Below are 13,197 nucleotides of genomic sequence, written 5' to 3'. Positions count from 1 at the left end.
CACTAGTGGTAAAGAATCCACCTGCCAGTGCAGGAGACATAAGAGACTTGGGTTCAATCCCTGGGTCGGGAAGATGCCCTGGAGGAGGGCATGGCAACCCACTCCAGTATTCTTGCCTGAGGAATCCCCATGGACAGAAGAGCCTGGTGGCTACAGACTGTGGGGTCACAAAGAGTCAGACATAACTGAATCGACTTAGCGCGTGTGCACACACACACATATATAACTGAATCACTGTGCTATACCCTTGAGACTAACACAACACTATAAATCAATTACACCTCAATTGTTTTTTAAGGTTAGGAATAAATAACAAAAAAACAGGCAGACGCTCCCCAACAGGCACTCATGCCTTTCTTCGGGCAGAGAAACAGAAGATTCCTGTTAGGAGCCGGTTCACCCAAGATCACAGCTAGAAGTGGCAGAGCCGGGATTCTAACCCAGTTTTAACACTGAGACCTACGCTCTGCCAGCCTCAGCCATTCCTGTCCGGTGGTCACTGAAAAGTCAGTGGAAACACCAGCAGTGCAAACAGCAGTCCTGTGGCATCCCACCGCCCATCCCACCTCATCCAGAAAGAAGACCCGGAGTGTGGAGCCCAGAACCTGTCTCTACTGGAAGCTGAATTAACACTGCATTTCCCATTTCACTCCCTAGTCATTTCTAGCGTTCCTCAGAATTTTTCTAAGTTCAGGCAAACACAGAAATGACTTCCAAAAACTCAAAAGAGCAGCCATTCACTCAGAGAACTCTGTTACAGCTGAGCATCAACCTCTGAAATCCAGGCAGGGGCTCAGCATCCCCCACCGGCCCTCTTGGTATTTCAGAGGCATTGCACCCCACTCCCACCCCAAGGGATCAGACTCCTCTGTGATCATAATCACACCGAAGACCTAGGATTCCCTCAGAAGTGCTTTATGTCAGTTTTCTTTTCAAACACATTTAGTTCAACAACAACAACAAAAACCCTCAAAGTATTCCAACTTAGAACTCCCATTCTCGAGGTCAAAAATTGATTCATACTCAACTAGCTGACTGTCTTTTCAGTTCAGTTCAGTTCAGTTTAGTCGCTTAGTCGTGTCCGACTCTTTGCAACCCCGTCAATCGCAGCACGCCAGGCCTCCCTGTCCATCGCCAACTCCTGGAGTCTACCCAAACCCATGTCCATCGAGTCAGTGATGCCATCCAGCCATCTCATCCTCTGTCGTCCCCTTCTCCTCCTGCTCCCAAGATTGTCTTTTAGGCAATTTTATTTCCTCAGTAGCATTTGGGAAACTTTTCAAATTTTCCAGTTACTGTATCCTTAAGTCTATCCCACCACGAAGGAATTTGGCTCAATTATCTGTTTAATAATTAGATTGTCTTTCCTCATCTTGAAGAGACCGGTATATGACATCATCCCTTAAGAGGGCATCCTCTTCAATGAATATAGTAAAGTTGCAGGATATAAAATTAACACACAGAAATCCCTTGCATTCCTATACTCCAAGAATGAGAAAACAGAAAGAGAAATTAAGGAAACAATACCATTCACCATTGCAACAAAAAGAATAAAATACTTAGGAATATATCTACCTAAAGAAACAAAAGACTTATATATAGAAAACTATAAAACACTGATGAAAGAAATCAAAGAGGACACAAACAGATGGAGAAATATACCGTGTTCATGGATTGGAAGAATTAATATAGTGAAAATGAGTATACTACCCAAAGCAATCTATAGATTCAATGCAATCCCTATCAAGCTACCAATGGTATTTTTCACAGAACTAGAACAAATCATCTCACAATTTGTATGGAAATATAAGAAACCTCAAATAGCCAAAGCAATCTTGAGGAAGAAGAATGGAACTGGAGGAATCAACCTGCCTGACTTCAGTCTCTACTACAAAGCCACAGTCATCAAGACAGCATGGTACTGGCACAAAGATAGAAATATAGATCAATGGAACAAAATAGAAAGCCCAGAGATAAACCCACGCACATATGGACACCTTATCTTCGACAAAGGAGGCAAGAATATACAATGGAGAAAAGACAATCTCTTTAACAAGTGGTGCTGGGAAAACTGGTCAACCACTTGTAAAAGAATGAAACTAGAACACTTCCTAACACCGTACACAAAAATAAACTCAAAATGGATTAAAGATCTAAACGTAAGACCAGAAACTATAAAACTCCTAGAGGAAAACATAGGCAAAACACTCTCCGACATAAATCACAGCAGGATCCTCCATGACCCACCTCCCAGAATATTGGAAATAAAAGCAAAAATAAACAAATGGGACCTAATTAAAATTAAAAGCTTTTGCACAACAAAGGAAACTATAAGCAAGGTGAAAAGACAGCCTTCAGAATGGGAGAAAATAATAGCAAATGAAGCAACAGACAAACAATTAATCTCAAAAATATACAAGCAACTTCTGCAGCTGAATTCCAGAAAAATAAACGACCCAATCAAAAAATGGGCCAAAGAACTAAACAGACATTTCTCCAAAGAAGACATACAGATGGCTAACAAACACATGAAAAGATGCTCAACATCACTCATTATTAGAGAAATGCAAATCAAAACCACAATGAGGTATCATTTCACACCAGTCAGAATGGCTGCTATCCAAAAGTCTACAAGCAATAAATGCTGGAGAGGGTGTGGAGAAAAGGGAACCCTCTTACACTGTTGGTGGGAATGCAAACTAGTACAGCCACTATGGAGAACAGTGTGGAGATTCCTTAAAAAACTGGGAATAGAACTGCCATATGACCCAGCAATCCCACTGCTGGGCATATACACCGAGGAAACCAGAATTGAAAGAGACACGTGTACCCCAATGTTCATCGCAGCACTGTTTACAATAGCCAGGACATGGAAGCAACCTAGATGTCCATCAGCAGACGAATGGATAAGGAAGCTGTGGTACATATACACAATGGAATATTACTCAGCCATTAAAAAAATACATTTGAATCAGTTCTACTGAGATGGATGAAACTGGAGCCCATTATACAGAGTGAAGTAAGCCAGAAAGAAAAACAACAATACAGTATACTAATGCATGTATATGGAATTTGAAAGATGGTAACGATAACCCTATATGCGAGACAGAATAAGAGACACAGATGCATGGAACAATTTTATGGACTCTGAGGGAGAAGGTGAGGGTGGGACGTTCTGGGAGAATAGCATTGAAACATGTATATTATCGTATGTGAAACAGAACACCATTCCATGTTCGATGCATGAGACAAGGGCTCAGGGCCGGGGCAATGGGATGACCCAGAGGGATGGGATGGGGAGGGAGGTGGGTGGGGGGTCCAGGAAGGGGAACACATGTAAACCCATGGCTGATTCATGTCAATGTATGGCAAAAACTATTACAATATTGTAAAGTAATTAGCCCCCAACTAAAATAAATAAATTTATAAAATAAAAAAAAAAGAGGGCATCCTCTGGGCTCCTCCCCATCCTCATCTTTTGGACAAAAGGAAAGGGCCAAAACCAAGACTTTAAATCAGCCTCAACTATTTCCTCCCCACCCCAACACTTTAGCTTTTTCAGAAGTATTAAGAAGGGAACATTCAAAGGGCTAGAAGGATTGGGCTCAAACATACTTCAACTTGTTATTAATCTTCTAACACATGACAATGGTAAATAGAAGGCTGTAATGACCCCCAGCCCCCTCTTACCCAGCTTCAAACCATCAACACACAGTCAATATTGCCTCATCTCTAGCTGCATCTCCTCACACTGATGTCCCAGAAGGTCATGAAACAAATTTCAGAGAGCATTTCATTCCCTGTGTATCTCTAAAAACTAAAGATCCTTTCATTATGCAAGCACAATAACCTAATTACTAATTCCATATTATCAAATATCCAATAAGTATTCAAATTTCTCTAATAACAGCTATATTTTATCAATCTTTTTATTGACATATAGCTGATTTACAGTGTTGTGCTAATTTCTGCTGTACAGCAAGTGTTTCAGTTATACGTATATACACATTCTTTTTTAACATATTCTTTTCCATTATGGTTTATCACAGGGTATTGAATATAGTTCTCTGTACTATATAGGAGGACCTTGCTGTTTATCCATGCTATATATAAAAGCTTACATCTGCTAGCCCCAGCCTCCCACTCCACCCATTCCTCAACCCCCTCCTCTTTGGCAGTCACCAGTCTGCTCTCTATGTCCGACATTCTGTTTCTGTTCCATAGATAGGTTTGCCATACTAAGCTACTTCAGTCACGTCCAACTCTGTGCAACCCCATGGACTGTAACCCGCCAGGCTCCTCTGTCCATGGGATTCTCCAGGCAAGAATACTGGAGTGGATTGCCATTCTCTTCTCCAGGGGATCTTCCTGACCCAGGGATCCAATCGGTGTCTCTTATGTCTAACCTGCATTGGCAGGTGGGTCCTTTACCACTAGCCATCACCTGTGAAAGGGAAAGTCGCTCAGTCATGTCCGACTGTTTGTGGGTAGCCTTTCCCCTCTCCAGGGGATCTTCCCAACCCAGGGATCAAACCCAGGTCTCCTGCATTGCAGACAGACTCTTTACCAGCTGAGCCACAAGGGAAGCCCAACAACTGGAGTGGGTAGCCTATCCCTTCTCCAGCAGATCTTCCCGACCCAGGGATCGAACCGGGGTCTCCTGCATAGCAGGCAGATTCTTTACCAACTGAGCTATCAGGGAAGCCCACTATAGATAGGCTTGTGTCATATTTTGGATTCCACATGTATGTGTAGCGTCTATATTTTAAAAGATTTGCTTACAGACGAAAACAACCCACCGTTTTCAGCTGGTCTTTGTTTTTCCCACTCTTATTACATTCTTCTTTTTCTCTCATCCTGTGGTCCACTCGGTGGCCTGTGGAGTCTGTGCCTCACCCCGTTTGGGGCCCACTCCCTTTTAAAAAGTCCCTTTAAATAAACTTTGATGAGCAAACCTTCACTGCCGGATTTTTGTCTCATTCCCTTTGGAAGGTTACTCCATGTTTTTTTCTTCTACCCCCTTGAAACTCAGACAAGAAATATATGTTGAAATTCATTACCTCCATATTTCTCTTCTCATCAACCTTTCTGTCATCAACCTTCACTTCATCTCTAAGGGCACAGTTTACTTTATAGCTCTGCTTATTTTTTTTTCTTTTTTGGACTCACTTCCACAGGGCACTCTGAAAGCCTCATGGTTCTATTTATTCATCCAGCAAATATTTACTAACCGCTGACACAGTCCCTGACTTGTACACTGTAATAAAAACGTGGCGAGGCAGGCCTCAGAGAACAAAGTCCAGTTCACGCAGCACCAGTTCTCGACGTGTGCGCTAGAGGGCGCGTCTTTCCCGTTGGCATCTGACAAGCGGCGTGACTGACTATATGCAGCCTACACCTCAGGACACAGTCAACCGATAATCTCACACAACTTGCCCCTTAAAAACGAAGTAAATTCCATTTATTGGATTCACGAACAAAAAGAGAAACATAGAAATTACATAATTCCCCCCAAAAGGTCCATTTTTCCATTAGACACCACAGGTAGAATGCCTAGGGCTTACAGGTTTTGCAAAATTATAAAAATGTTAAGGACTATTTTCATTTCAGAATACCCAGAGAAAACTGAAAAACCGAAATCAATAAACCTTCAACTGAATGTCTACGGAGAATGACATATCAACTTTGCTAACTGTTAAACGTAGACTCAAAAAGACTTCCTTACACTTAAAACAATCAACAGGTTTAATTCTCTGTACAATAAAATTTCCTGAATATGCCCCAGTAACGGCCAAGAAACCCAAGTCAGCTGACACAGCAAGTATTTATACAGCACCTAACCTGTACCAGGCATTGTTCTGGGCCGTGGATGGACAGAGTCCCACTGCCCTTGGTGCTTACCTTTGAAGAGAGAGATAATGAACAAGCCAACAAGTAAATAAACAAGGTCATGTCTGTGATCACTGTGACAGAGGAAATAAAGCTGGTTGATAGGGAAAAGAACAGATAGGGAGCTCTTGAGTCAAGTGTTTGGAAAATGTCTCCGTGAGATGACAGCTATACAGATATCTCAGTGACAAGAGAGCGCTGGGAATGTTTGGGAGCAGAAGTTTCCAGAATATTCCAGGAAGAGGGAACAGGGGTAAAGTTTTACCCATGAGAGTGTGAGTTTTTAAAAGATAAAGAAGAGTAGGAAGAGCACAGATAACAAGTATTAGGATGTGAAAAAAAGGGACCCCTCCTACACTGTTGATGGGAAAGTAAATTGGTGCCATCATTATGGAAAACAGTGTGGAGATTCCTCAGAAAACTAAAACTATAGTTACCATATGATCTAGTAATCCCAGTCCTGGGTATGTATCTGGAGAAAATGAAAACCCTAATTTGAAAGGATACATGCGCCCAATGCAGTCATGCAGTGGTAAAGAATCCCCCTGCCTATGCAGAAGACACAAGAGATGCAGGTTCGATCCCCGGGTTGGGAAGATCCCCTGGAGAAGGAAACGGCAACCTGATTCAGTATTCTTGCCTGGAGAATTCCATGGATGGAGGAGCCTGGTGGGCTACAGTCCATGGGGTCACAAAGAATTGGACACAACTGAGCGAATGAGCATACACACAATGTTTATAGGAGCCTTATTTACAATAGCCAAGATATGGAAGCAATCTAAGTGTCCATTAACAGATGAATGGATAAAGAAGATATGGTATATATATATATATATATACAATGGAATACTACTCAGCCATTAAAAAAGTGAAGTTTTGCCATTTACAGCAACATGGATGGACCTGAAGGGCATTATGCTTAGTGAAATAAATCAGAGAAAGATGAATACTGTATGTTATCACTTATTCGAGGAATCTAAACTATAAAACAAATGAATAAATGTAACAAAGCAAACAAGCTCACAGATATTGAGAACAAAACTAACTGTTACCAGTGGGGAGCAGAAAGGAGTGAAGGGCAAGGTAGGGGTAGTAGCCCGCCAGGCTCCTCTGTCCATGGAATTCTTCTGGCAAGAATACTGGAGTGGGCTGCCATTCCCTTCTCCAGGGGATCTTCCCGACCCAGAAATCAAACCCAGGTCTCCTGCACTGCAGGCAGATTCTTTACCGTCTGAGCCACTCGCAGGTACAAACTAGAGGTATAAAATAAATAAGCTACAAAGTGGCATTGTACAGCACAAGGAATATAGCCAGTATTTTATTATGATAACTTTAGAGTATAATCTATAAACAATTTGAATCTCTATGTTGTATATCTGAAACTAACATAATGCTAATATCAACTGTACTTTCACTTAAAAAAAATAGTAGAGAAAGAAGGTATACCGAGATGAGGAGGAGGAAGACTGCTTTTTCTGAATCTACTGAGATGACCATGTTTTTTCTCCATTAATCTGTTGCAGGGGTATATTTCTTTAATAGATTTTCCTTATGTTGAAACCTCTTTATATTTTTTTAATAAAGCCTTTTTGGTCATGATATATTTTTAAATATATTTCTGGATTTGACTTGCCAAGATTTTATTTTGGATTTTTGTGGAGATCTTCGTATGTGAGACGGGCTGAAAATTATCCTTCATTGTCCTGTCCTTGCCTGGTTTCGTTTTCAAGGTTATACCAGCCTTGTTAAAACATTTGGGGATATTTTCCCCACACTTCTCTGTTTATATAGGAAGAATTATCATTAGAGGTTGAAAGCCTTCCCAAATAAAGCAATATGGGCTCCTATTTTAATTAAATTTTACCTTTCTTATTATTTTTACTTTCTTTGGGCATATTCTGTTGTTCTTTTCCTAACTTTTTAAGTTGAATTCTTGACTTCTTGATTTTCAAAATGTCCTCTCTTCTGATGAATATATTTAAGGGTAAAATTATAATTATAGTTGCATGACACAAAGTTTGTAAGGTGGTGTTTTCACAGTCATTCATTCATTTTATCATCTTTTTTGTTAATTATCGGCGCACATTGTTTTATTGCACTTCAGAGATGATGCATTTTTAAAAAACTGAAGGTTTATGGCAATACTGTGTTGGGCAAATCTACCTGTGTCATTTTTCCTACAGCATTTGCTCACATCATGTCTGTGTCACATTTTCTAATTCTCACAATATTGCAAACATTTTCATTATCATGATATGAAATAGTGTTAACATATTACGTTACAGTGATCTGTGATCAGTGATCTTTGATATTACTCTGGGACTTACTGAAGACTCAAATAATGGTTAGAATTTTTTTCATAATATAGTATTTTTAAATTAAGTTGGCATACATTTTTTTGAGATATAATGGTATTGCACACTAAACAGACTATAGTATAGTGTAAACAGAATTTTTATATGCACTAGGAGACAAAAAATTCACCTGATGCTTCATTACAATATTCACTTTATTGTGGCAGTCTGAAAGCAAACCCAAAATATCTCGCAGGTATGCCTGTATTTCTAATTTCATTGTATTCACAGAATACAACCTCTCAATGATAGCTATTTTTTTTTTAACATCAACCCATAAGTGGGACTGTTGTATTCACTGGCTCTGCCTCTTGATTTTCTCATATTGCAAGATTTCCTGAATATACTCGGAGTGATGGCCAAGAGAACAGGCCCCCTTTATATAACTCTCTCCAGGCATTAGGGAGAAGTGACTGCAAATATTAACATACACCAACCAGGCAGAGGTCATGGGAACAGAAAGAAGGTCCAAAGGGGATTTTTTTGTTGTTGCAACGCCAGCACCCTACCCAGAGCTCGAATCCAATCAAACCTGCATGCCCTCCACCTATCCCAGGGAGGGGCGGGGGGTGGGGGTGGGCAGAGAGATCTGCATGTAAAAGTGAGGGAAAAACCAGAGCCCAGGGCTGGACAAGTCAGACCCCGGGAGCCTGTCAGCTGACTCTCTCTTCCGGGAACAGTGCTCAGGCGTCTCCGAGGTCCCGGGACCGGAACTTTCAGCGGAGCCACTGGGTCTGCGCCTGGGATGCCAGCTCCAGGCTCACAGGCCACATGGGAAGCGTGGGGAGAATGAGCTCCCTCCGAGGGATGGTGACTAGTCACATCAATCCTGTCCCTGGAATTCTGCAGCTGGAATAAAGAGGGGCACACAGAGCAGGTGGCGGGGCTGTCCAGGGCGTTGGCAGAGAGAACAAGGTAGCAGGCCCCCTGAGCCAGCGCAGAGACGAGGTGGCAAAGTGGTGGCCAGCGTCCTGCTCCATCAGCCTGAAACAGGCCGCTTGTTATATACAGACCAAGCGCTCCCCAGCCCCCGGGACTCTGCGGGGTCCGTTCTTCCTCCAGGAGCCCACGGCACACACCCCCTAGTCATTTCTGGGGGTGCTCGCGTGTGCTGGAGGCTACCTGTCCCCTCTGTCCCCCAGACGCTCTCTCTGCCACCTCTCGGGACCCATGGGCACCATCACATCACCCCGCTCTTGAACCCCTCAGGCCCCACACCTGGACACAGTTCACACTGCTCCTATAAACTCAGGCTCTCCAGAACCCACGCGCCTGAACCCTGATCTGGGATGCTGCTTGTCTGCTAGCAGATTTCCAGGGGCGGAGGACCAGCTCAGCCCCTGGAGTCTTTTCCACATCTCCAAGCCACCCTGGTCCCCTGGTGCTCTGCCTATCAACAGCCTTTTAAAAATGATTTTTATTAAACATAAAGGGCTTCCCAGGTGGCACTAGTTGTAAAGAATCCAGCTGGGTTCGATCCCTGGGTGGGGAAGATCACCTGGAGGCGGGCATGGTAACCCATTCCAGTATTCTTGCCTAGAGAATCCCGTGAACAGAGGAGCCTGGTGGGCTACGGTCCAAGGGGTCACAAAGAGTAGGACATGACTGAAACAGCTTAGCATGCATGCCGAAACACAACAAGCTAACATGCTGGTCTGAAGCATCTGTGTTTGAAATGCTACCTAAGTCTAAGGCTGCCTCGAGAAAAGCAGTGGTTATTTGTCCTACGTGGGTTTCACCACCTCACAAAGGACACAACCACCTCCAATCTGTCCACCAGCGCTCTCTGACAAAAGCCTACAGCAGCAGGCAGAACTCAATACTAGTCACGATCTTGTCTTCACAAGATGCTTTGAGCATGTAATTGAATGTGTATGTCTCAGTGACACTGCCTTGGATCGGGGTCCTAAGAAGTGGAGCCTGAGTCAAAGATTCTGTTCGAGGGGAATGAGAAGTGTTGGGAGGGGCTCTCAGGAGAAGGGGAGTGGGACGTGGGGGAAGGAGCCAGGGATGTGGTCTCAGTGGGAGCCCAGTGTTGCGTGACCGCTGGGTCAGCACTCTCTCGCAGTGGGGGGTGGGGGGTGCTGGGAGCAGCCCCCAGGCTAAGCAGCTGTGAACCTTAGCAGTCAGCACTTGAAGCAGCTTGCAAAAGGAATTCACAGGGTCCCAGCAGCCTCCACTGCAGACATCCTCTCGCCTGGGCGTTACTAGGGTGAGGAGAGGGAGGCTTAGTGATGCTTCGAAGGAGGGTGGAAAGGGGAGTCAGGGAGGGCGCAGAGATGGGGTGGAGGAGCTGCTCTGCTTTCTCAGGACTGGCCCTTTCCTGGACCTTTCTCTCCTATACTGTGCTCTGTGCTGATGGAAAATTCTCATAAAGCCAGGCTGGCCAGGCTGGGCTGGGCACCGCTGATGAATGCTCTGGTGCCTGGGGACGTGGGACGGAGGGGCACTGTGTCTGGGATCCTGGACCCTGGAGGATCCTGGCGGCGGAGGTGGTGTCTTGTCTCTACACCCCACAAGCTGCCTAAGGCAAATGACATGCTTTAGACTCCCCCCCTTGCACAGTAGGGTTGACGGCATGTCGGAGTCAAAAGGCCCAGCCAAGAGAGGTGGGAAAGCGAGGTAGGGCACACCACCTGCACACACGACAGCCTGGACCTCTTGTTAAAGGGCCATTTCTGATTAGAGTTGGGAGGGGGCTGCAATTTTGCAGTTATAACAAACCACAAGGTTGCTGGGCATAGCAGGGGTGCTGGATTGCCACCTGGAGTCTACTCGCCCACCCTCTCACTTCTGGTTTTCCCTGGTGATTAGTCCCTTCCCCTCCACACACACCATGGCCTCCAGGTGGAGCTGAGCCTCTCTGGGCGGCGTGTGCCCAGGCCAGGCCATCCAACACGTGGCCCTCCCCGGATCTGGTGGAGCCGCTGCTCTGGCAACAAGCATCAACAGATTCCGGCCGAGGAGGGTCAGCCCTGCAGCTGGTTCAGACCCTCAGGGAAGGAACTGAGCCTGGGCAAGCAGAAGGCAGAGCTGCTGCCCGCTCCTTCCTGCCCTGCGAGACAAGGAGGCAGCAGAGAGGGAGATGGGCTGGGTCCCGGCATAACGGTCAAGTCCCCGCCCTTCTCAGTTACAGATCCCACGGTTCCCCTTTAAGGCGCCAGTGGATCTGAGTTGAACGAGGTTCCTGCTTTGACTCACCCCGATCTGAGCCAGGTCTCCCAGACCCTTGTCCGCGAGTTACCATGGCTTGGGACCCTCATCGGCTGATAGAGACAATTGATGCAGCCCCCAGGTCTGAGTCGAAGAGCCAGGCATGGAAGGAAGGTTCATGACCAGGCCCAGCCCTCACCAGGGACAGTAGGGGAAATCACTCATTCAAGTCTTGGCAACCTGGCGGTGGGCCTGGCACAACCCCACGCTCCAGTACCTTCTGTGGCAGGAGACTCCGGGCTGTGAAGCAAAGTGTCAGCGGCCATCCCGCCTTTGGTGGGAGACGCAGCAGGACACGGCCCTGCCTCTGCGTGGTGTCTGCAGCGCACGCGGTTTACACATGTACTCATTCGAGTCTCACAACCCCTGACGTAGGAGGAGCAGGTAAGAAGACCAGAGTCGGGAGAGAGACAGGACCTGCCAGGGCCTCCGGGTGGGGATGGGCTGGCGCCCAGGTGTCCCGGCACTCAGGGACCAGCAGAGGGAATCATCTCAAAGGTTCTCAGCAGTTCTGCCTGGCCGCAAGCTGGCCAAGCTGCAGGGGCTTACTCCAAGGCACCCCGATATCTATTACCCAAATCCAGTAGCGGTCATTAGCCAGCTGGGGGAGCCCAAGCTGACTCACTGCTGTGACTTTGGAGCTCTGTGACCTTGAATGTAACCCCCTCGGGGAGGGGGAAAATGAAGGAAGCCAAAGTAGAGGCTTCCCTGCTCCCAGCTGAGCTCAAATGACCACTCCTCACACGAGATGATGCCGAGAAAATATCAATTCTCGTTAGTCAGCTCCAGCAGGCGTCAGTGACCTAGGGAGACATCCAGCCTGGACGTCCAATGCCACACACTCCTGAGGAGCCAGACGGGGTGCAGGGGGTGGTGCAGGGGGACAGGGTCTCTCCTGTCCCACTGCCCCAAGGAGGGGAGAACCCGAGGCTTCCCATGACCTCCCATTATTGGCCAGGAGACCAGCCCACAGCCCAGTAAAATGCACTCAGTGGGCACACACCCATCCCCCACCCCCCAGCCTGCAGGCTCCAGCCCTGGACCCACTGGCCAGTGGGCAACTACTTCCTGGGTGTATGAGCTCAGCCCTGTGCTAGACCCTGCTGGGGTTCAAGAAGGAAGGACGCAGCCCTTGCCTTCAGGGAGCCCCCCATCTAAGCGGCGGTCTCTCTCTCTCTCACACACACACACACACACACACAGGAAACTGGAATATAAGCCGGCACATACCTCTCAGGGGCGAGATGGTGTGTTAACACAGGGACTGTTCTGAGGAGGGAGAAAGGGGTGGGTGCTAGGTGGTTCTGGAAGGCAGGCCTGGCGGAGAAGAGGGCTTACCCAGGCAGAGCGGAGGTGGCCGGAGGGGCACAGGTCAGACTGGCACCAGGAGAGGAGGGAGATGAGCAGAGAAGGGGCGTCTGCGAGGGCCCCCCCAGGTGAGCCAAGGACCCAAGTGAGGGGAGGTCCAGAAGCACAGAGCCTTGTTCTCTGACCCCTGCAGAGAGGCCTGTTATCCCAGAAGCCGGCTCATGGCAGGTGGTCAGTAAGAACCTATGTGCAAACTGCACTGGAGACTCATGGGGGCCCCCGAGCAACCCTGACTGAACCCCAGCTCAGCCCTGGGAACCCCCTGCCCCACCTCAACACAACTCCCCTGAGTCCCGGCACTCACATCCCTGGGATTTGACCTACATGTCATAACTAAAGGCCTCTCCCACCCCCAAGGGTTTCACTCCCCACA

This window comes from Giraffa tippelskirchi, chromosome 10 (genome assembly GCF_054371585.1).
Source record: "Giraffa tippelskirchi isolate mGirTip1 chromosome 10, T2T-mGirTip1v1.2.pri, whole genome shotgun sequence".
NCBI classification, from domain to species: Eukaryota; Metazoa; Chordata; class Mammalia; order Artiodactyla; family Giraffidae; genus Giraffa; species Giraffa tippelskirchi.
Note: the sequence above shows the minus strand (reverse complement) of the source record.